This window comes from Tachysurus fulvidraco, chromosome 13 (genome assembly GCF_022655615.1).
Source record: "Tachysurus fulvidraco isolate hzauxx_2018 chromosome 13, HZAU_PFXX_2.0, whole genome shotgun sequence".
Taxonomy (NCBI): Eukaryota; Metazoa; Chordata; class Actinopteri; order Siluriformes; family Bagridae; genus Tachysurus; species Tachysurus fulvidraco.
In genome coordinates this window covers 5,584,006-5,608,950 of record NC_062530.1, presented here as the reverse complement: position 1 = coordinate 5,608,950, position 24,945 = coordinate 5,584,006, and the positions used below count along the sequence as shown (strand labels likewise).

The 24,945-nt window shown below is 34.9% G+C and overlaps 1 protein-coding gene across 1 annotated transcript in view; it reads right to left on the bottom strand.

Annotated features, from left to right (window-relative positions):
* Window positions 1–19,334, bottom strand: part of si:cabz01090165.1 (uncharacterized protein LOC100333421 homolog) — a 163,270-nt gene extending 143,936 nt beyond the window's left edge. Inside the window, exon 1 of the mRNA XM_027179574.2 lies at window positions 18,711–19,334. The gene's annotated coding sequence lies outside the window, so the exon portion shown is untranslated. The remainder of the gene's footprint in view (window positions 1–18,710) is intronic.
* Between the last annotated feature and the right edge of the window lie 5,611 nt (window positions 19,335–24,945).

Here is a 24,945-nt window from a genome sequence, read left to right as displayed (position 1 = left end):
GGGAACATTGAAATTGGTTTTCATCTGTGAAAAATGGTCAGCAGAGACCTCAGCTAAATGGAGAGAGCCACGGGGATACATGAATCACAGGAAGTCTGGACCAAATGGAGAACGGTCAGCTCTTTCCTAAAAGGGTTCTTGTAGAGGATCGAATTTTATGTTTATCCGAACTCCTGTTTGACCCAAAAATATTTTAACATACCTTCTTTTTTTTCATGTTTAAAACTGCACAATAAAAAAAGTGCATTGAATTAAATCAAACAAAACATCTTAATTTTGACTAATATCATTTAGTCAGTCAATCAGATTTGCCCACTTTCATAACTTCCTATGAATATTTAGCAGTGAATATTTATTAGTGAATATTCAGCAGGAAAAAAAGTAAGAAAGGCAATTTAAACCTGATTGTTTTTCCCTGTTGTACAGGAAAAAAAAGGGCTTCCATACTGGTTCAAAGTGGATCATTGTGGGTTGAATTGCAGCAATTTTAGGTTAAATGATCCTTAATCAAATCATTGCTAACATGTACCATGTATTAAGCCAGTAAACATAGAAGGAAGCTAAGTACTTTTACAAAAAGTAAAAATGTTGAATAGATTACGGAGAATCGTCTGTTCACCTGTGTAAACTCATTTAAATCCTTTTCACACAAACAAACTGTGTCATTAGTGATTCAAAACCTCATTATATTGATTACTTAGACTGAGGTGTTTTAGAATAGAATACTGATTCTAGCTGTAACTGTAAATCTTGTGATTACACATAGGTTTCTTTAGACTTCAATAATCTCTATTCATTTAATAAAAGAAATACAATTTATTTATTTGTTTCTTTGTTTGTTTGTTTGTTTGTTTTAATAAGCCACTTATAGCCAGTCTTTAAGCAGGTTTCTGTTCAATTCAATTCAAATCAAATTTATTTGTATAGCACTTTTAACAATGTACATTGTCTCAAAGCAGCTTTACAGAACATATAAAACAATACAAAACAATTCAATATTTAAATCTGTTTGTATTTATCCCCGATGTGCAAGACTGAGGTGAATGTGGCAAGGAAAATCTCCCTTAGATAGAAGAGGAAGAAACCTTGCGAGGAACCAGACTCAAAAGGGAAACCTCATCCTCATGGTACAATCTCTGAATGCCTCGGGATGAGTAGAAAAAGAAAAGAAGTGGAGAGGAATTAGCATAGCTGCTGTTAACAATATTAGCAAGCACACTAGATGATAATGTGCATGTGATCAGATGAGCTAGAGTACAAGATTATGGGAAGTATTATGAGTACGCCTCACCAAAAAGTGTGTCTTTTTAATCTACATTTAAACTGGGAAAGTGTGTCTGAGCCTCGAACACTATCAGGAAGACTATTCCAAAGTTTGGGAGCTACAGTAAATACAAAAATGCTCGACCGCCTTTAGTAGATTTTGATACTCTGGAAACTACCAGAAGTCCTGAGTGTTGTGATCTCAGAGAACGTGAAGGATTATAACTTGTTAGACTAGGTAGGTACATGGGAGCTAAACCATTAAGAGCCTTGTACATAAGTAGCAGCAGTTTGTAATCAATTCTAAACTTAACAGGTATCCAGTGTAGAGATGATAAAATTGGGGATATATGATCATATTTTCTTGTCCTGGTAAAAACTCTGACAGCTGCATTTTGGACTAACTGTAGCCTATTTATTGAAGATGGAGAACAACCGACTAGTAATGCTTTACAATTTTACAGTCTCGAAGTCATGAAGTCATTTTTTTAGCTTCTTAGCAACTGATAAACATAGGCTGTTTTTTTTTTAGCTTGGCAATGTTTTAAGTTGGAAGAAGGCTGTTTTTGTAATATGGGTGATATGATTTTCAAAAGACAAGTTACTATCTAATATAACACCCAGGTCTTTCACTGTTGAGCTAGTAGTAACAATACATCCCTCTAAGTGGAAGATGAATTGTGAGAGCTTCTGTGTACTGCTTTTTGGGCTGGAAAGTAAGGTACAGTACATACAAAGGTATTTATTGGGGATATGTTTAAAGCACGGAGGCACGGTGGCATAGCCAACCATGTAGCTTTGCCACATCCTAGGTTGGCATGCTGCATCCTTGTTCTTTTCATGTTGTCATTCTCACATCAGTGACGTGTCCCTGCCTTACACCCTGTAGTCCTGGGATTGGCTACGAATTCACGGCCACTCTGGCAACAGTGATTCACAATGAATGTGTTAGACAACAATGGAAGCCAAAGCAGTAAATTTCTTGCATCGTGCACATAAGATCAGTGGAAACATAACGTATGTCATCCCTTAAAAGAATCATATGGAACTGGACAACAACCCTCCCGTTTGCTTCCTGACAAACCTGTCCCAAATATTGATTTACCTTTGATGATAATGTCTGCCCGTGTGTTGACTCAAGGCATCTGATCCATAATTGGTGGAATAGCCTCTAAAAGTGTACAGACTTATATGAAACTGCCTTTGACACATTTTTGTTATGCAACATACCATAATAAACATCATTTGTAAACCCTTTGGACAATCATGTTTCCCCAGCATACTGTATTTCTCTCTAATTTGGTCACCTACTAATTCCCACCTACCAGCCAGCTCTACACTACCATACACAAACTACCAATCGGAGACTGTAAAGGATAACAAGTGCCTTCGTTCATACACATAAATCCAGCTATGAGATCTTTTCAATCTATTGGCCGTGCTGCTTCACAGAGCAATATAACACCCTTGGTTCTACAAACAAGAGCTCACAGATGCTTGTGATTCGATAGTGTTTATGTGATTGAAGGGGGCGAAAGAGAATGACTATGACTATGGCATCATCTGGATTTTAACTCAAGGATTTTTTTTTTTTAGAAATTATTGTCTGTTTGCTATTAATATAAATTTAATTATTTTCAAATAAAGCATGTACCAAAATATTTGATTAATTGAATCAATTTTGCATTGTTGAAATTTATTAATGGTTATATTTAATTTTGTAGTATATCAACAAAACAAGTTTTTCATTCAGAGTTTTCCTCTTGCATAATGTACAAAAAACAAAAAAGGTACCTTGTTGTTTTAGTACTCTATTTTACAGACTTTCACTTGTGAGAAATCTTAAAGGAAACTTAAAGGAGATTTTCCAGACTGCTAAAAAGTAATGACAATGGAAACACCTTTACAAAAATTCTAAAAACATAACAAAAGTGTTCACTCCATTAAAATCTCCATGTATTAATGTGTTTTGAATATTCATTCATTCATTCATTCATTCATTCATTCATTCATTATCTACCGCTTATCCGAACTTCTCTGGTCACGGGGAGCCTGTGCCTATCTCAGGCGTCATCGGGCATCAAGGCAGGATACACACTGGACGGAGTGCCAACCCATCACAGAGCACACACACACTCATTCACTCACACACTCACACACTACGGACAATTTTCCAGAGATGCTAATCAACCTACCATGCATATCTTTGGACCTGGGGAGGAAACCGGAGTACCCGGAGGAAACCCCCAAGGCATGGGGAGAACATGCAAACTCCACACACACAAGGCGGAGGCGGGAATCGAACCCCCGACCCTGGAGGTGTGAGGCGAACGTGCTAACCGCTAGGCCACCGCGCCCCCCGTTTTGAATATTTATTTATTTATTTATTTATTTATTTATTTATTTATTTATTTATTTTATTGCAGCTGAACTACTGTCAGTGTTGCTGTTCTGTGAAATAAACCTTCTGACCAATCAGACACAAGAATTCAATAGTGCCTGGATACAGAATTGTATAATTTGCTGTGCTTATTGTGTCTGATTGTTTTCCTGCACACAAGTAACAGGCTCAAGGCTGTGTTTATATTTGCCAAGTGTACGGGTGATTGTGTCAAAGCCCCACAGTGATCTAATCTTTGGAGTGACTCAAGCATGCCTTCAATCTCCCCAGGCTCACCATGCCAAGAGCTCAAAGCCTATCATCACACAGCTGATTGATGAAGGATGTGAGTGAGTGAGTGAGGGAGTGAGTGAGTGACTGAGTGAGTATATGTGTGTCTATGCCTCCAAATGTGTTTGAGGTGATAAAGAATAAAGAAGATGTGAAGAGAGATTGATAACTGTGTGTGCATGAGATCTAAAATCTGGCATGAAGCCAATTATATGCAATATTTATGACCAGCCAGTAGGAGATCAGTAGCATGTGAACGCTTAGATCTAATATACATTTGAAGATAACATGCAATTGGCGAAAGAGTCCCGAGTCAGCAGTTTTCAGAAATATTAGCGATGGTGATTCAAAGTGCCGATCAATTGCAGCGATTAACATACAACGCTTGCTTAGCTGTGCCACATCAGCACTTGCACTGACACCAACCCCCAGCATGCACCAGTGCATCCTGGATGAAAAATTCATGAGGACCCTTACACAGGGAATACAACAAGAGCTGAATTACAGAGGAGAGCTATGAGACACCACAACACAGCTCTCTCTTTCTCACTCCGTCTCTCTCTGGCACAGACGCAAGGGCTATCCGGCGCTGTCCACTGCCCAGTGTTCCCGGTGACGTGTAAAATAACTCTCTTTAGTGTTAATAGAAAGAACAAGAAAATTAAGCCTTTAGTCCATTTAGAGTGCAACTTTTCATTAGACCTGGGGGCCAGTATAAAGTCATTCTTAATTACTTTCAGCATATTCAGCTGGGCAGGCATTTGGAGGGTTATTCACAGTTATTAGGAGAATGTGTAAATTGATATGGAAGATAATGAAACCAATAATAATTTTCTACATGGTGCATTAGAGGTTTAATATCTGCATTATGAAGCAGCTAGATTAAAACCAATTTTATGTCCTAAGGAAATGGGATAAAGTTTAGGCTATTTTTTAATGATGATCAAAGCAGCAAAACTTTATTGAAGGCTCAAAGAACTGGGACATCTTGTCTGTTTTTTTTTGTTTGTTTGTTTTTTTGTTCTTGTTGTTTTGTTTTTTTTTTGCTTGTTTTTTTTTTTGGGTGGGTTTATTGTTCAAGCTGAAATTATCAGAGGGTTAGGATATTTGGAGCTATCTCAAGCAGAGAGTCTGGCAGAGAGTACTGCAGAACTAACAAACAAATGAAGACTGATGAAAGCCTGAATTAGTAGTGATCACAGAAGGAGGACGAAAAAATGTCTGGCAAGCATTAATCCAATAGCAATACACAAAGTATTATTTTGTATTTCTTACAGTTTTCATTTGTGTTAATCTGATACTGAAATGAGTGAAAATATAAAAGTGTTGGTGCGAATTTCAACAGTGAGATTCAGTTCAGCACTAGTCTTAAAGTCTTAAATTAGGAATTGATGCAGACATGCCATCGTATTTCACAAGAAAATGTGGGCAAGCAGAGATTAGAAATAGATGCGTGTTTTCAGCATTTTATAAATAATTACATAACATTTCTACGTACACATTTACATTTTTGTAGAATTTATATTTAAAAGACTTTGCTTTACAAAATACTCACCAGCTACATTTTTCCCAAAAAAGTTTACCAAGAAATAGTAAGTAACTGTACTTAAAAGTCCATTGTTCATTTTTTTAACCAACCAAAGCTACCGCTGTCCTGGGTTCCTGTGCTATACTGACCTAGGTTTATGAATTTCTTGGTCAAAGTTAACATAAATGGCACAGAGTAAATGTAACCACATCTTTCACCTCCTACAGCCTTTCTATTTCAGAGAATGGGTTTATTGGCTTGAAGTATTTTATTTTTGCAGCTTTAGCTGATAAAGCAGAAAAGCGCAGTTTTATTGCGTCTCCCATATGGCTCTAGCAAACACTCAAAAATCGGAAAAAGCTACCATTAAACTGTAGAACTTGGTGCTTCTGTTTAATGCAACACTAGGCATTAATTGAACACAACAGATCAATAGGTAATTCACTGTTGCAGGTTTAGTATTTATTCTACATCATTCACCACTGTAGGTGTACATTTAATGCAGAGTTATGACCACATGGCTGACATGGTGTGGAATTGCCATTATGGACTTGACTGTGGGTTTAATCTTGCACAATATTGGCTTAAGTGAGGAATGGTTGTAAATGCAAGTTGCATGCACAATTCAGTGCACAAAATAAAAAAAAATAATAATAAAACAATGCTGAACCCAGAAAATCTTAAGCGGCTACTTGTAATAATAACAACACGTCAATTTCCGAGAGTAAATGCTTGACTACAATTTTAACTGATTTTTTTTTTTTTTTTTTTTGCTGAATACGAACCCAAATATTTAAATGACATGGACATCCTACTGATTTACTGTAAGCATTAATTCAACACAAAGGGTGTTATAGTACTTTAAAATTACCGAAGCACTGTAAGAGTTGGTTATTTCTACATGGTAAGTGTTAATTAATCACAGTAGGTGTTTATTCAGCATTAGGATTTGGTACAGTACTTTCATCCGTTATACACGGCTACAGTGATACTAATTCAAGACCAATGTAATGTTGCTGTGTAGCAGTTGCTAGACAATAAAAAATGCCAGTATCTTCTGCTGCCACACTGCAGTAAAGCAAATCAGCAGATTTACAGCTTGAGAATGTTTGCTTCTGTGATTTTTTTTAACACTAGCAAATGCTTAAAACCACCTGTGTAATCCCTATAGCTCCTGCACTAAATACCCATTGTTCTGCAAAGTTTCCAGTTTTCCCTGTTATCCCTATTCCTTATCCAAACTCACCTCATCCAGAATATTATCCAGGTTTCTGTAGAGCACAGAAAACTTGGAGCTGTGCCTTACAGAGGTAATGATATGCCACGGAAACCCACACTGGACTGGAAAGCTTATTACAGTGTGCAGAGGTCTGTGAAATGTTTCTCTGAGCTACTCTTGTCTTAGGTAATGTGCATTAATATTATATTATATAATATTATATTAAAATTAGCTCCTGCTAACAGGCTGAAGACGTACGCATAGTTCTTCAGGATTTGCAGAGATCAGCTGAGTCGATCCGGTTTGTGAAGTCAACCTTGTTGTGCACTGGCGACATTAAGAAGAACAAAAAAAGAACAATCTACTTAAGCCAAAGCACTCATTACTGATAAAATGTCCGGCTTTGACTGCAATAAACCAGAGACATGGCTGCTTAAGCCAATCCAGCTTAATGCACAATGGAACAACGTGTAAATATGCAGTATACACAAGCTGAAAGAGTGTAATATAATTGCGGTTGTTATTACACGCATCACAAGCTGTTCAAAATGCATTGAAATCATTTTTAATGTGGATTATTGTAAAACGAATACAAATTCAACTGACAAAGCTAATTTTGCCAAATTGCATCATGTAACTCGATCCTTATGAACTTATAAACCTTTATCTTTTTTTAAATTAATGATTTAATAATTATAAATGATTAAAATTAATTAAAATTAATGATTTTCTTGTGGCCAGGTTGGTGACTCAACAAAATGGTGGCAAAATAAAATAAAATAATAATATTGCCATGCGGCCATTTTGAAGCTGTAAAGCATTGTGGGTATTTGACCTCAGGACAGGTGGTGACTTGAACATGGTCAGGTTGTGCAGCATCATTAACATTTTAACCTGTACCAGAAAACCATCTTCCAGCCATATTGCACAGAGTAAACAATTAGTAATTAATTAATTGAGATAAACAAAGAAACAAGCAAGCGAGTATGTTAAAAATTACACATTTCCAGACCGTTTTAACCCATGAATGATAGCAGTGATTTAAATACGTAATCGGTATTGCATAAAACACATCAAACATTTACCAGTAGCAGGAGTTTAATAAATAAGTAAATAAGTAAACAAACAAACAAACAAACAAACAAACAAACAAATAAATAAATAAATAAATACATGTTAGGATGTTTATTGATGGTTATTCAAATAAATAATGAATAAAAATCAATGATTTATATTTTTTTATACTTTTAACTTGTTTTTTATTCTTTTATTATTCTTTTAACTTCTTTTAATTTGTGACACAGTATCCCCAAGCTTCTCTAATCCACATACATTATTTATAATTAATAAAATCTATATACAACGTTTTAGACAAATGACAATTAGTTATAACAGAACTAATCTGTTTAGGCATTTTGATCAGACAGTGATGATTTTTCTTTTATTCAACACACATTTTTATAGTAATTTGCTTATTGTAATACATTACGGTTTCTGTACTCACAACTTATTCACAGGGACTTATACACTAGAGTCTACACATAAATAAATACATAAAGATACACTATATGATATTCATATTCAGTCTATATAATCATCTAATGTTTCTTTATAGCATTCTGTGTAATTTCACTATAACCAATGCTGGTGCTATTATGCTAAGTCTTATAAAAAATAATCAAATGTTCAGTATGTTGTAGCAAATGTTCAGATCCAAATTCGAAACCTTGAATTGATGACTTTTTAGCTTTGAAAAAACAGGAAGACTTAGCTTTGTTTTATAACTTTAATTAAAAATAAAGTTATAAAACAAAGCTAAGTCTTCCGGTTTTTCAAACAGCCATTAGCCTCAGCCACTACTTAGACCTTTGTTTTGTAAATAGGAAATTTATAGACATTTCAATGACTATAAATAATATATATATATATATATATATATATATATATATATATATATATATATATATATATATATATATATATATATATATATATATATTCCATTAGTAATGAATATTTCTTAGTGGTAGACCATAATTCTTATTGCAAAAAAAATGTGAAAATAACAGTGTGGAAAACTAAGAAGGAGGTTTATCAAGGTCTTTATGGACCAAAATGGAATTATATAAGCATCTATAAAACCTTCTTAAAGTTAAATAATGGCAGGTAATACAATTTGATAAAATTTGATCTTTTATAGACTTCATCCTATTTTAGAAGAAAAAGATGACACTTTAGTGAATAATGTAAAATATGTGCTGTACCAATTTATTATCTGTATTCAAATAACTGTCAAGTTCTAATCTGTATATATATATATATATATATATATATATATATATATATATATATATATATATATATATATATATATATATATAATCTAGAACTTTGAATGTGTTCAACACTCATCAAGTAATAATTTGAGTGGTACAGTATTTGAGTCATATGCGGGAAAGGATTTGTCAAAACTCCAGGGACAAAAATATGAGGACATGAGTGGGCAAGAGAAATGACAGAAAGATGTGAAAAATGACAAAGTGATGGTGGGAGAGGAATTGACAGTGGTCTTTGGCAGAAAAAAATCCACTAGCAGGTTTCCAGCGGCGTCTAGGTCATAGTTGAAGGATAGAAGGAAAAAAAATGTGTTTAGCAAAGCGCGAATCTAGACGTCAGACGTGCCGAGACAGGAAGTGAAGATAACAAAAGATGATAAGAATATCAATCAGTTTTATGCAACAGCACTGCTGAGTTCATTAAATCGATTTGTTAAAAGGTTATGATTAATGTTCTATAAAGTAGCTCTGACAGTAGTGCAGGCTGTAACTCAAATCACAGGTGTATGTAATTGCACTCATTGTTCTTCATTTGAATAGTAACAGTTTAATTCAATGGTCTCCCCTGCTATTAATATCATCGTCAAAATGAATTATTTTACAATGAATAAAAGTAGAAAAGTTGTTATGGTGCAGCTTTCTGTTTAGAAGGTGATTACTTAACATTTATGGAAGAAGTCTCCAGTTTCTGTTTTTAAAACTGGAGGTTTGCAGTGTCAGGTTGGCTTTTTTTTGCCTTAATGAAACCAAATTAATGCTGAAATTAATTTATATGACAAAAAGCAAGGAATATTTGAATGCCATGTAATTGCTGTGGCATAAAAGGGAAAACTAATCAGTTTTGGTGTGATAACTGCAACTTTTATGCTTTATTTCTGCATCATCCACCTTGTTGTTGAACCTGTTCACCTTAACAGCATGCCATGTCATATTTTATTGCTAACATGCATGTACATGTAAACAAGGGCTGAATATTAGTAATATATTAATAATATTGACAAGCAACATGTTTAGGAGTGCGTAGAAGATTACCTACATGTGCATATGTACAGTATATGTCTAGAGGGATGATTCATGCAGGTAATAAGGACAGAATATGGTAAAGATGTATTTACATATTCACCTTCACCTGCAAGCATGTTCTTTTGGGAATACACAGAATAACCATCCCCCAGATATTCCACCAAGTTGAGCTGTATAGAAGAGTGATGAATGGAGTGAAAAGAATAATCCATGTGAGTGGCCAAAAAGGTATTTTGGAGACTCAGCAATCATGGAGCAAATGGCCCTGGGACCAAAATATATCAATATACTGTATATAAGGATAAGTATGATGATATATACATATATATTATGGTCTACAGAGTCACTATTATCTCCACTGATTATTATTGAATAATACTAAACTGCCTAGATGTGTTTCTTCACCAATTATGTCATTAACCAATAAACTAGGTCTCAATAATAACCAAGTCAGAATTTCGATGCCATATACTGTATATAAAAAAAAAACAAATTCACTAACCTGACATGACTAAACCCATATCTCCCCGAGTTAGCTCAAACAAAGACACAGGGGGTGATTGCATTCTGTTGATTTCTAAAAGTGGCATTTCTGAAGTGGAACAGTGACCATTCAATAAACATTTGGCCTGATGAAAATGGATTTGTAAATTTACATAAAGTTATTGGACCTTGTGATACCCGCCGAACAGAGATAAAGAATCCCAGACACAGAAAAACTGCAAATGCGAAACGACAGCACGTAGCTATGCATGACTTCCTCCAAGCAGATACCAGATGTCACCATGATGGACTACGGAGTAGCACGAGGGGATGGATGCACTGTCTCTCCAAATAGACCTGTCTGTCACTGAGCTATAGTCTACTCAGCTACTCTCCAGAACACCTAAAACGTCTCTCTTAGGCAAATATCCAGTGTACACTCAATAATAAGACTTCACTTTGTTTTCTTTTTTTTGTGGGGTTCATTACTTCTATTAAAGGTAAACTTTTCAGAAATATACTCTCACTTCTGGGAAGTCAAGTGTGAAAACCTGATTACGTTGCCTCTCTGACTCCCATATCTAAAAGTTTCATATCTACAAAACCTTATTACGGTGAGACAGAGGTAGCGCAAGTGTATTCAGGGATTTTATACAAAGTTAACATTTACATTTACCACAAATAGGAAAGTTATCAAGAATTGTCAAAGATGGGGTTTGTTTTAGTTCTGTACATTTAATGAGTTACATGACAAAGAAATATGATCAGAGCTCATATGATAACAAACAATACAGTGCCAGCTGTTCATAATATTGGAAAAGAGGCTAAAATCATATACAAACATATATCAATATTTGCCAATATAACTATTAAGAAGAAGCAGTGTCACAGGTCTCATCTAAAGCATAATGAGAAAAATGGGCAAATTATGACACACATTTAAAAGAAGACAAGCAGCTTCAATCATGATTTCCATTTTTTAATGGTTCAAAGCCATAAAGCCCAGCTGGATCTTGCTTTGACTACCAAACGCTTTATACAGAAAAGCTGTTATCAGTTCTTTGAAAGTAAAATCTAATAATTCTGTCATCTGTTTATTTGATTGTACTTTGATTGGACAATTGGTGCTCAATCTGTCTTCTGTTTCTCTGCAAATTTATTATTATTATTATTTTCCCAAATGTATTTTGGTAGAAAAAGACGATGGAGTAAATGATTCCCAGTTCAGTCTGGTATTGAAAGGAATCAACCCCAACTTTGCTTAATCTTACCACTCTATTTATTTATTAAAGACCATTATTGGTGCTGTTGTGCTTGATCCTGCAAGAGTCCAGTAGAATTCGCCTTTCATCCCCAACAAACAATTCTTTACATTAACTCTAACATTTGTTATATTTCAAATGAGCCATTTGAATTGAAACCAATTACAAAATCAAAGGCATGTCGATTTAATAAGTACATGAGTCCTGGGACCAAATTGTTCATCAACAGCCAGCTAAAATAACTTCTGGATGTCATCTGCAAATTAACCCTCATCTACCTACGCATGTGCATGTTCTTGGTCATGTGCCTAATCAGTCTCTGCTAATTCATTTTAAACCACACTCTCATAATTGACTCTCCTATCAGCTCCAAAGTGAAATCTTTCTTCTTTTTTTTAATCTCTGAAATATTGAAAAGCTCAGAACTTATTTATCTTATCTTTTATACAGTACATTCTTTTATTTCAAGCTGCTCAGATTACTGAAATTCCCGCCTTATTGGTCTCAGTTCTAAGTGTCAGCTCTTCATAACCTCCATGATGTTCAGAATTGAACTCACCAATACTCTAAGCAGCGTTCAATCTTTATTTGATTCCTATAAAAATTCTCCTCTACTTACACAGACCATTAATAAGCCTTCAGATCCTCTATAAATGGATCGCTCACTTGTGCACTTCCTTCCTTTCCATTCTTAAACCTTGATATCCTACAACTGCCATATTTTTATTATTATATCTTCAAAACACATTTTCTCAGCCATTTTAACTATCTTCCACAAGACCCCTGATATTTGTTGTTTTATTGCTGGCTGCTAACCTACGGCATCTCTGCTGCTTGTCTCATTATTGTAAAAGTTATAGGAGAGTGTCTTTTGGAAGTATTATAGCACTATAAAAGTAACATTGATTACAGTATATTTATGTAAATAGCTCTGGATTTAATGCTTTAATAAATCCTCATCTTGTTCCTTATTTCTTGTCTTGTCATACAGTATTCTGTATTAATGTATTTACCCTAAACTACTTATGGACTAAATGGCCCATGATGTATACAATATGTACACAATGTACACAATATAAGCTATTAAAGTCATTAGTTTATATCTTATGTAATGGCTAAAGAAGAAAGAAAAATCCATTGCAAAATGCTGCAAATTGTCATCATCAATTCAATCCAATTTTATTTGTACAGCACTTTTAACAATGGACACTGTCTAAAAAGCAGCTAAATTGAATATAAAAAAATCTAGAACAAAAATTTCAAGATTTAATATTTGACTTATTTTTAAATTTATTTGCATTTTTCCTTAATGAGCAAGCCTTAGGCGAATGTTGCAAGGAAAAACACCCTGAGACGATATGAGGAAGAAACTATGCGCGATACCAGACTCAAAAAGGTGGTGACACCACAAAGTGTGATCATAAAGCATTATAAACACCAGAGAGTTTGATATAAACTCATAAACTATAAACTCACCTGATTATAAATAATTTATTTTTTACCATCCTTTAAGGTCATTTGGAGTCTTGTAATCATAGCTAGCTATATTTCTGTATTCTATTTGCATTGAAATCACTTTCACTGATCTGTTTGGGGAAATTAAACCATTGCTAGAATGGAAAAAAACAACATAAATATTCAAACATATATTCATCTTGTGCAACTACCATATCCTGGTCAGGGTTGTAGTGGATCGGGAGCATATCTGGTTAGCATGTTTTTGGAAAGGGAGAGAAAACCAAAGAATACAAAGGAAACCCACAGGAACATGGGGAGAACATACACAGACAAAAAAACAAGTTCAGGACTGAACTGGGAATCATGCAGCCAAAGAAGATACATTCTGTGCCACTCTGCATTCTAAAAAAAAAAAAAAAAACAGGTAGAAACAGGGAGAAAATTATCTGTATCACTGCCCTTAACTCCTACTGGTACTGTACATGCAGTATTGCTTTGCTTCTGATTTGCATAATATAAACTCTCATAAAGTTTCTGCCTCATTCGCCTTGCCCACTTTGCATCGCGTATGGTTGCATCATCTCCTGGCCACTTTGATGCTGGACTAAATTTCATCACAGGAAGCCATATCATCCCCATACTGCAAAAAATGTTTCTAGAGGCAGTCCTTACATTGACTCGCAGCATTTGGCACATACTGTAGCATGCAACCTTTACATTTGCCAAATTTAGTGTAGTTTAACCAACATTTCTTCATCAATCTTAAAGTCATATAAAGTAAGTGAAGCCAATATGTGGAGTTATTAAATATACAATTGCTTACAAAACTGTAGTTATCTGTTATATTTGAAGCAGGGAGTTAATGACTTACAGTACCAACAACCAATACTCTTTATTATTCATACACCAGCAGGTGAGATAATTGGCCTGCTTTTAGATAAGGTTTTTTATAGAGCCTGCCACTCTTAACGGAGACATGCCCTTGACCATTTGCCTTTAGAAGCAATGTGAGTTAAAGCCATGGCCATTAGCCACTAGGCGTTTAAATTGTGCCTGAGAGAAATCAGGCCCAGCATGAAGGGCCGCCGAAGCAAGAAGTGTTGTGTTTACATAGCTGATTGTTTGGAGATCAGTGAGACAGGGGAAATGAGAAGAGGGTTGTAAATAAGAATAAGAAAGAAAGGGAGGGAGTGTAGAAAGACCAGAGAAAAGAGAGAGTCTACAATGCAGTGCAAGATGAGGGTGGACTGTGCAGCAGAGGAGATAAAATGATTTAAGTGAAGCCCTACAGAGGAGAAAGTGAAGATGATATTAGAAGTTTGAGTACATGTTTTGAAAAGTTTCGAGTATGTCACTGTTCAATTTTGTTGTGTTATGAGTCATGCATGAGTATATCCTAGTACATCCAAAATTGCCACATGCAAGCCATAATCTTGTGTTATATACACTATAATCACCATCCACATTCATGCAATTATTTAATCAAAACATGTGGCAGCAGCACAATGCATACAATCATGCAGATACAGGCCTGTAAGCCCTTCAGTTAATGTCAACCGCAAACATCAGTATGAGGAGAAACCTGATCTCAGTGACTTTGACCATGGTGGACTGGCTGGTTTAAGTATTTCAGAAGCTGCGGATCTATTTGGATTATTGCACAAAGGAGTCTCCAGATTTTACCCAGGATTGTGCAAAACCAAACACCCAGAAACTAATAGTTCTACAGACTGATCCTACTTCTTGTTGAACCGTCTTTTCTAACAAGGGGAGCTGAAAAGCATGCCATTGGTCACATTCTGTCAAACTATGAATTGGCGTGTGGTAGCCTAGTGCTAAAGGGGTTGGGCTACCAATCAGAAGGTTGTGAGTTCAAACACAGGTCCACCAAGCTGCCACTTTTGAGCCCCTGAGCAAGGCCTACTTGTATAAAAAAAAAAAATTAGATAATGTAAGTCGCTTAGGATAAGGGTGTCTGCCAAATGCAAATAAAAAAAAATATGGGGCATGTGGACTACAAGAGAAGAAGGCCTAAATTGGGTTCTACTCCAAGCAACAACAACAAAAAAAATTGTATGGGTTTATTAATAAAATATCATTCTAAAGTACTTACAAGTTCAGAAAAACGTTTAGATATTAAATGGCTTTTTACTTTCTAAATGGCTTCATATTCATATAGAATTACTCAGGTGAAAAGCTCTGCACAGATTTAAGGGTCTACCTAGAGGAATAAAGGAATCATTTCTTTTAGCAACTTTATTGGGGTTCTTTTTCTACCCAAATGCCGAGCCAACCTGATCAAGCCTACTATTAATTTCAATAGTAGGCTATTAGTCATTTCTAACCTATCCTCCTGGTAAGTGACTGAGTCTATCTCAGTAACAGTATAAAATAATAATGTGAAATGGATATGCAGTGTATAAGAGCTGCTATTATATCGTTATGAACCTTTATATTAAAATTTAATTTTTTTTTTTTCAGTTCTAATAGCAATACTTATTTTTTAGTGGTAAAACAGCAAATTATCTTATTGTAAAACAAATTGGTATCTATGTATTCCGTAAAGCTCATAAAGATATCTGATTGTGCTCTAAAGATTGTATACAAAAAATTATAAATATATGTGTGTATCCTGTCAGGTTAGCATTAGCGGTTATGTTATGGACATTTGAGGATATTTCCTAAAATACTTCTGCTGTGTTAGTAACATATAATGTTACAAAAAGAGATAAATAATGTTTTAACAGTCTTGTAAATATGTTTAATTCCCTTGTATAGTTAATAGACAAATTCCCCTGTTGACAAGATTATTTATTTATTTATTTATTTATTTATTTATTTATTTATTTATTTATTTGCCAAGTGGTAAAGAATATTTTTCTCAGAACATGAAAAAAAAATCATAATTCTGTTTGAAGTGTTTTACTTCAAAGGTGTTTATGTGTAAACAAACCCTTCAGGAATTAAAGCAAGGTGGACTGGATTGGTGAAACATTTCTTTTAAATTTAAGAAACTAATAAATATACTACATTTTAAAAACGTCTTTAAAAAAGAGGACATTTCAATTTAACTTATAGAGTCCAATAAAGCAAACAAAACAAATTCAGTTTAGAATTGTGTGCTAGAGCTTGATAAAAAAATGTAGCATGTGTAATCCTGTAACTGGGATAAAATACTGGCTTATTTGGGTCTTCATATATGGGACCTTGTGCATGCCTCTTTTCTAATTTTAGAAGTCTAAATGACACAATGAATAAATTACTGTAAAATAAATTAACCTCTAATATTTGGAGGTGATGATGAACATTTAATATTTAGCTTATTAAAAGAGATTTGGAAACAAACTGTATGTTCAGTTTGGCATGTTATTATACTTGGCATTCAACCCATTGGCAACCCATTGGCAACCCATTGTACATCCTCAAATCAACCCTCTGGCTTTTTAATGGTTCTTACATTCCTAACCAGATTCACTCATAAATACACCCCAAAAACCTTTAAGCACTTACTGTACAGATTTGACGTTTCTTAAAATTTTAGAATTTTAGTCCAAACAGTTTTTTACTGGCAAATTACATTTTTTTTTATGATTTTACATGATGTCATAGAATGTTAGAATGTAAATAAATGTTCAAAACAGCACAAATCAGATTAAACAATAACTTACAAAGGTTCATTTTTATAATATGGTTTGACTTTTAGCTTTTCTTACAAATCCATTTATAAGCATTTAAACGATATTTATAAATGCTTCTGATATATGCTTCTGTATTACAAGTCATACTGTACAAGTTTACCATGAGATCTGGTTCTATGGACAAATTATCATTTACACTGTAATTAACACCATTTTTCCCACCTTCTGTTTGTCTATCACGTCCAAATGTGGAAGCACAGAGATGCATACACCCACATTACCGACTCTTAACAATCGAAGACCTTGGCATGGTTACACAGACAGGCAACACTGGAGAATTCTGAAGACTGTTGTGCCTCAGGGTCAGACCATTCTCCATAATAGACTCTTGCTTTCAAATTCCCAGTGTGCTGACAGACGGGACAAGTCAGGCTGTGGGACATGACATGCTGTGTGTGTGTGTGTGTGTGTGTGTGTGTGTGTGTGTGTGTGTGTGTGTGTGTGTGTGTGTGTGTGTGTGTGTGTGTGTGTGAGAGAGAGAGAGAGAGAGAGAGAGAGAGAGAGAGAGAGAGAGAGAGAGAGAGAGAGAGCAGAGAGAGAGAGAGAGAGAGAGAGAGAGAGAGAGAGAGAGAGAGAGAGAGAGAGAGAGAGAGAGAGAGAGAGAGAAGGCCTCACTTACACTTACATGTGAGAAATACAGAGAATAAAGCCAAATACTGCCTAGGGTGCCAAAAAGAGGACATTGTCTTTACAAAATGTTTTTTTTCTCAACCAAAAATCCTGAAATGCTTTTTCTCTAAACTTGAAACCACACACAAAGACATATATTCACACACTGGGCACCTGCCAATAAGCAAAGTCACATCTAGGGTACTATGGATAGTGATGAATGTTATGGTATCAGCTGGGTGTGGCACACACACATTTCTTCACTTAAAATCCAGACCATAAATTAAAGACATGATACATGACCAGATCAGTAGTGTTCAGGGTTTTTTTTTTATAATGTACTCTAACAAATATAAACTGATGTTTTTTATTGTTATGTGAAATCAGTCAATATTTAGCAAGGAAGGTTGGCAGCACTGAGTGTCTCAGTCACAGAGCTGTCAGGCTCCTGAGAGTGGAACTAATTGGTGGTTGTTTGCAGCACATCACACATGTAAACTCTGTCAAATTTCTGCCAGGTATGACCTTCTAAATGTCATCTCTGCTAACCATGTTTCATGTCTGAGCAGGATTGGTTATAAGCACTCTATGACACTAAGCGAAGCTGGCAAAGATGCATAGAGTATTGGAACACTAAATGGATCTCTGTTTGTATCGTTTATAAATGACCACAGCCAGCAAAATGCATTAGCACTCTTCCATTCTCAGCAGAGTTACTTAATGCTCCGGGGGATGCACGAATGCGAACCTAGGAGGTCTAGGATCGTGCTTAAAGAGACATGTTGGTAAATCTAATTGTGTTGAAGGGGACGCTGTCCATGGTGCTGAATCCTATTAACTTATAGAGACTACACAGGACCGAAAGGAGACAGGGTTATATAGATAAATCAGTGGCGTAATCGTTACTGGATGCCATAAAACATGACTAGAGGATCATGAATAAAACATAAACATCAGCAAAAAATGACAGTAAATTCACTGATAGAGCTGTTTAATATATTCATTTAACAGCTCTCCATTACAGGTTCTATATATAGATTTGCACGCAATAAGCCGCGGAAAATACACATGCACTCACTCTCATTCCTGAGGGTACTGACCAAGTGAAATTACCCGCGTGTGACAGAAAGAAAAGAAAAACAGCAATCTTGGATTTTTACCTTAATTTCGGCTTCTCTTGGTTTCTGAGCTCTTGCGCTTAACTTCGACCCCGTCCAACACACCGAGATGAGCTTCGAGAAACACCGGTTTTCTTTTATTTGCATCAAGTCCAGCACTTGCATCCACATACACACACATCCGCAAACATACAGACACACATAAAACCAAGCTGCTTATAGAAGAAGCCCAAAACGAGGAGTGTTTTCCCAAAGTGGAGACGCGCTCCGAATCATTGCGCCCGCGCTCGGCTCATGTAACGCTGCCCCGATGTCCTTGGCAAAGTATCCACATCTACATTCATCAAACCTCTGAGAACGGATAACGCCTCCTAAGCGATGTAGTCCGCTGTAAAGGCATCTGCGCACGCCAAAGGGATAAGGGCGGAGACGGGATAGAGGCGAGGAACAGACGCATACAACAGGGTGGACGGGTTATATATATATATTTTTTCTTCCTTTTATTTCTTTATTTCTTCTTTTTCCTTTTAAAATGAAGCGGCGGGGTCCGAGATTCTCCGAATTAAATCGGGTCCGAAACCTGGATTAAATGTTCCTGTGCTAAAAGAGTAGAGCTGCCTAGAGAGAAGCTGTCCTGCAACTGAAATCTGAATTGGTCACGCTTCCTCCTCCCGACGCCGGCGTGTGTGTGTGTGTGTGTGTGTGTGTGTGTGTGTGTGTGTGTGTGTGTGTGTGTGTGTGTGTGTGTGTGTGTGTGTGTGTGTGTGTGTGTGTGTGTGAAAGAGTGAGAGAGAGAGAGAGAGAGAGAGAGAGAGATTAGATAGAGAGAGTTGTATTTAGACATGCAGTACATAGATAGATAGATAGATAGATAGATAGATAGATAGATAGATAGATAGATAGATAGATAGATAGATAGATAGATAGATAGATAGATAGATAGATTAAAAATAAGGGAAGAGGAAGACAGAGGGCATCAAGAGGGGTGGATGTGTGGATGTGCGCTGAAAGAGGTGGTGTATTTGAATTTAAATTAGTGCAAATATAGTGCGTGAACTGAATGGATCCTTGATTTAAAACGTGACTTGCATTCTTATTTTTATCCTCCTATTTAGACATTTGATTAATCTGATAGATCACAAGGCCAATACTTATGTCATTTTTTGAGGATAAAATTACTAACTGTAACCCAGCTGTTGCTATGCTCAATTTTTTTATTCTGTCTCTGGACATCACTGGTTAGAGGTGATCCTATGGTGGTCCTATGGTGTCCCCTTTCCACTCCTGGGCATGCAAAAGGGTGGCACCTTCAAGCATGATCAATTTTCACCCATTTGAAGCCAGCTTCTTTAGTGTATTTAAAAGGTTTCTATAAAAATGTTAAATGTTTTTATATAGGGAAATTATTTGTGTAGCTATTGAAACTATTGTTGTAGGGGTCCATTCAATTCAGGATGGCCTCAAGATAGTTTTAATTTAGATGCTGTTTCTGACACCATCAGCCATTTTAGTGTCTAGAAAAGATCCCCGATTGGTCCCCGATCTATCTATCTATCTATCTATCTATCTATCTATCTATCTATCTATCTATCTATCTATCTATCTATCTATCTATCTATCTATCTATCTATCTATCTATCTATCTATGGATTTATAAGGGCAATACTATATGCATAAATTATTTTACTTCTAAAATGTAAAATGAATCCTTAGAATATTGAAAAAAAAACGTCTTTGGGATATTTACAATTAAGGTGTTGTCTTTTCTGATGCCCTTCATGCAAAGAAATTTCAGCAATTTTAGGAACTGGGTATGCTTACATTGAAACTTTTAACAAAGATTTCCTTTAAAAAAGATTTCTTTTTATCGTATAGTAAAAAGGAATTGAGATTTGGAAGATGCTTTTATATAAAGCGAGGTGAGAGTCAGGAGATTTGCTTAGAGACCTAGCACTGGCAGACTGGAGATGCTGGGATTTGATCTCTGACCAGTAGTCCATTGGTCTTCAAGAATGAGCTACAACCTGTCTGTCTGTCTGTCTGTCTGTCTGTCTGTCTGTCTGTCTGTCTATCTATCTATCTATCTATCTATCTATCTATCTATCTATCTATCTATCTATCTATCTATCTATCTATCTATCTATCTATCTATCTATCTATCTATCTATCTATCTATCTAATCTGGTGACCTGGGCACTTCAACAAGCCAGTCTATCTTGAAATGCTTTTTTCTCTGACAAAAAGCAATCCAGGAAGGAATAATGCTCATCTCACCAACAGTATTCTGCAGAACTTTCACAAATGCACCAGGGATCCACAGGAGGGAACCAAGTTTCTTATGTGGAATCCTTTGTTAACACAGCAGAACAGTAAATGAAAGATGTGCTCTCCTGGGATTTGTGTTGCACTGAACCCCATTACTAACAGAAAGATTCCTTCACACTTTGCCTGAGTTCTCTAATATGCACAAGTGTTTTAGACACAGCCAAAACATTTTCATTTTGCTGATCTGATCCTGCTTTACGTAATCCACATAAATGCTGGATCTAATCAGAAAGCCGTGTAAGACACTGAAGCAATGGGTCCTTAAGAGAAAACAAACATTAAAAAAGGGAACTTTAGATTGTGACCATTATGTTCTCACCCATGCTAATACTGTAGCAAACAGGAAACAATTTATATTTATTTTGTATAAAAAATAATAATAATAAATAAAGATAAAGGCTAGGGTTTAGGTTTGAGACTTGTCTAAGTTTGCATCAGGGAAATTCAGAATTTTAATTTAGAAACACATTGTAAGATGTTAATCCCAACATGTAATTAAATTTTTCAAGAATGAAAATTAAAAACAATCAATGGTCTTGTAGACTTCTACAACAGTGGTTTCTTTAAGTGTTTCCAAGTCTCTTAAAATACCCTTAATAATTTTGACCATTACATTGGCAGTGCATTGGCATGATCAGTACATGGGCATTCTGCCAGCAGATTCGAAATTAACATACCCTCTTCAATCACTACAGTATACCATACTAGTTTATCACTGCAAGTCTGACAAAAATTAATTAGGACACTGTTGGCTTTCAGTGAGAGTCATTTTTACTTCTGTTGGGATAACCTTACACAGAAATTTAGTGGTTGAAGCAAATGGCAACAAATACTAGATGCTTATGAGAAAGAATGCCCATCTTGGGGAGCAGAAATGCATTTGATATCACAATTTACTTTGAAGATATTAACATTTGTGGGTGGGAAAAATTTTGTATCTATGAATATATTGCTAGTAGTAGGCAACTATTGGCAATAAAGCCCTTGGAGAGTCTACTTTCATTTGAGCCATAAAGCATCGTTGTGAAACAAAACAATACAGGAGCAAATTCCTTTCGCCTCTGGTAAAAAAAAAAAAAAAAGTTAAATAACCCTTTCATTCTATTAAGTGTACAGTAAAATACACTATATTGATTAACAGCTGACTATCTCACTTATTTGGGGTTTTTAAGCCCTCTATTCCAGTTTTACTCACTACTTTTTTGTTATAATAAATTCCACTCTTCATGGAAGGTTTTGAATGTATCATTGAAGATTTCTGCTCATTCAGCCATTAGAGCGGCAGCGAGGTCAGAAACCAGTTCATCCTGAAGGTATTCATTGGGGTTTAGGTGCAGGCTACTCAAATTCAAGCCAATCACAAAGACTTCCTATATAGAAGTGCGCCCACATACTGTATGGGAGTCATGGTCAGGCTTTCACACACTTTTGGCCATATAATTGTACCGAGTAATTCCTAGTTATAAGGGTTCATCGAGAACTCTATTATTTGTACATGGTTCAAGGTCTGAAGGAAGTCTTTGCTATAGAATTTGCCATAGATTCTTTAAATGTCCTTTCAGAGGTACAACTGAAACCACTAGCAATATAACTGCTTCCTGAAATGACTGATCATTGATAATGTTTGTGAAGGTGATATAAAAGTGAATGATCTACCCATGTTACAATGTCTACAGGTTTATAAGAAAAGAAATTAAAAATAATCAAGTTCTGTGTACTTGCTGTTACTGTTTGCAGCTTTCAATTAACCTAATAACCTATTTTAATTAAACTTGGTTGCTACTTGATTAAACACCTACAGTACAGTATTCATCCCAGAGCATGGCTGAATTTTGAAATCAATCAGTTTTGATTAATCTTTTATTGTACAGCCATGACACACATGGCTATGTTAGTTTTATAAAATAAAATATGTTAGTTTTAATACATAATTGTTTCTATATTAACTTGTATGGCAAACTCTTATTCATAATCTAAAACAAATTTGCTGACTACATCAGATCACGGTAAAACAAACAAACAAACAAACAAACAAAAAAGAAAAACTTAAAGCTATGAACCATGTAGTCCATCTTGGCTTTGTTGTCTCGCAAATTATCATCTTTTATATTCATACTGATTGCCAAGGCTCCAACCATTTTTGTTTGTTTGTTTGTTTGTTTGTTTTTTGGGCAGAGTCAAGAACATTTCCTTGTATTCTCACTATTCTTGGTAAGCATGAATTAGACTTGAGCACTTACAGTACAAGATGCTTTCAATAAAATCCATTAAAATTCAAGATCAAACAGGAACTTTGGTTGACTCTTAACATGAAAAATGCTAACACAAATTTTCCCTCAAGCTGTTAAAGCTTATGTTGATGTAAGAGGGCAGCAATGTGCCAGACCAGTTCAAATAAAAATCTTCTGTATGGTAAAGAAAAAGTTAAGCATGTAATTTAGTATAGCATAAATCAAGCAGTAAACTCATTTTAATAGTTTCACCAATTCCCAGGATATTCTGTATGTTTATTTAAAAAAAATGCAGCTGTATTTTTCTTTGAAATTATTATTTCTGGACTTGGATATTTCTGAGATCTCCTAGAGGAAAAGTCATTCTATGCATTTATAAGCAAGTTTTTATCTCTGTAATCTTTATAGCTTCACTTAGCCACTATCTCAACATGCCAGAACAGTTGGACATCTAACCTGCTGGGCCAAAATGTCAACAGCATTCCTGTATTCAGTCTAAACACAGTAGGTTATTTGTACTGTTTGAAAAGAAAAAAAAAATCATTTTGGTTTAGCTTTGCTCCTCATCACATCAGCATGTTAACAAGTGTAGACTAAACCTATACTATATTCATTACTTATTGATGATCCATATGCCTTTCTAAAATGATGTAATTATTGAAAATAGGAATAAAAATGGAAACATGGGCAGAGAGCAATAGAGAATGTACTGCAGCAAATATACTGTAATGCATTTTTTAAATGTCGGTTTGTTAATTTATTTAGAATTTTAGAGAATATCTTAATATATTTAACTGCAAAAAACAAATAACAGAAACAAAAAACAATGCATTATTATTATTATTATTATTATTATTATTATTATTATTATTATTATTATTATTATTATTATTATTATTATTATTATTAAGTACTTAAGAAAGCAATAAAACATGGTAAGGTGACCCTTTATAATGTGATGTGTAATGTTAATTTCTAAATAAAATATACATTATATATATATGAACAATCAATTAAAAAAATACTCAAACAGCTAAGCTATAAACATTCCTCTTCTCACTCTTCTCTTCTCACCAGCTTCACTTTTTTTACTGAGATATCTGACTGCACAAGTTTATCTATCCTGAGGACTTTCCCATGTATGAAATATTAAAATTAAAGCTATATCTCTTACTGTCACAAAGCTCTGACACTGGAGACACTGACACTAGAGAATAAAAATACTAGATAAATGACATCCCACAGGAAACATCACTATAACAACAAAGGTACATTTTTTATGAGTAAGTATCCACTATGCAAATTTATGTGTAAGTCACACCTGCTTTTATAGAAAATGAACATGAATGAATGTTTTTTTTGACATCATATTAAAAACTCAGCCGTGCCTTCATATACATTCCATACAAAATTTCCCTGCAACTTTTCATTTCCCTTTAAAGGCAAATATTTACACAATATCGTACTTCTAAATTCTGTTGAATTTTACTTGAAACATTTGAAATATTGAGTGCTGAAAACTTTTAATAACTAGGCATATTTAAGTAAAATTAAATCAGCTAATATGGAAATCATATGTATTTATTTATTCATTTATTTAAATAACCATAGAAATGGCCTGGTCCTACAAAATGGCATTACTTGTAGTGACAAACACTAATTACAGTAACATTAGATAGATAAACATTTCAACATATATATTTTCAACATATGATATTTTT